At 49.3% G+C, this 1,098-nt stretch overlaps 1 non-coding gene across 1 annotated transcript; it reads left to right on the top strand.

Moving 5' to 3' along the window:
• The first annotated feature begins 779 nt into the window (after nucleotides 1-779).
• On the top strand, nucleotides 780-852 carry trnav-cac (transfer RNA valine (anticodon CAC)). The gene has a single exon. It is a non-coding gene; the product is annotated as a tRNA-Val (tRNA).
• Nucleotides 853-1,098: the final 246 nt, after the last annotated feature.

Genomic DNA, 1,098 nt, shown 5'->3' with positions numbered 1-1,098 from the left:
TGTGCGTTTATTCGTGTTATCCTTGTCTTTTCGGACCCTAGCCTGTCTTTGTTTTACAACAGGGGTTGGGGTCTTCAAAGAAGTCTGTTTTGTGTCTTACGAGATAAGTGTTCGGCTGCGTTAATTCCACGCTAAAATAATCCAACCTTAACAACTGGCGTCCAGGAGTTTCGGGGAGTTTTTTTTTCTTGTTCTGGCTTTGTCAGCAGCTGCTATGACACTAAAGCTTGTTCAAGAAATCTGATGGGCCCAAAAGCCTCCGTGTCTCAAAGTCTTCATTCATTCCTGCCCGACGGAAGCCGGTGTTCTCCGGGGTGACCGACGGATCCATCCATCCATCCATTTTCTTAGCCACTTCTCCTCACTAGGGTTGCGGGTGTGCTGGAGACTATCCCAGCTATCTTCGGGCAGGAGGCGGGGTACATCCCGAACTGGTTGCCAGCCAATCGCAGGGCACAAATAAACAAACAACCATTGGCACTCACATTCACCCCTATGGGCAACTTAGAGTCTTCAATTAACCTACCACGCATGTTTTTGGGATGTGGGAGGAAACCGGAGACCCCGGAGAAAACCCACGCAGGCACGGGGAGAACATGCAAACTCCATTTGAACCCTGGTCCTCAGAACTGTGAGGCAGATGCTCTAACCAGTCGTCCACCGTGTCGCCACATTATGACGTACCATTTGTAAATATTCAATTCTGCTTGTGAGTTGGTTACTTGGTGGGCTGTCTGTCAATGACTCCATGTCCGCCTTTGGGTACTACTGCCACAACTGTTTCCGTAGTGTAGTGGTTATCACGTTTGCCTCACACGCAAAAGGTCCCCGGTTCGAGACCGGGTGGAAACAGCTTTTGTGTCATCTTTCTTGCTTGTCAGGGAGTGTTGAAGTGGGAATCAGGACAGAGAGGCTGGAGACCAAATATGTCAAACTCAGTCCGATGATGTAATTATATTTGGCCTGCAAGACCAAATGTGTATTAGAGCTGGCCCGCCAGTATATAGCACATGAGCCACTAATATTACAAATCCCAGAATGCTTTGCTCGTGTGTCGGGCCATCAGTCTCGACCGGCGAGCGCCCCTTCCCTTTCTGT

Source organism: Phyllopteryx taeniolatus, unplaced genomic scaffold (assembly GCF_024500385.1).
Source record: "Phyllopteryx taeniolatus isolate TA_2022b unplaced genomic scaffold, UOR_Ptae_1.2 contig_198, whole genome shotgun sequence".
Taxonomy (NCBI): domain Eukaryota; kingdom Metazoa; phylum Chordata; class Actinopteri; order Syngnathiformes; family Syngnathidae; genus Phyllopteryx; species Phyllopteryx taeniolatus.
Note: the sequence above shows the minus strand (reverse complement) of the source record. Positions and strands in the feature narration are given on the sequence as shown.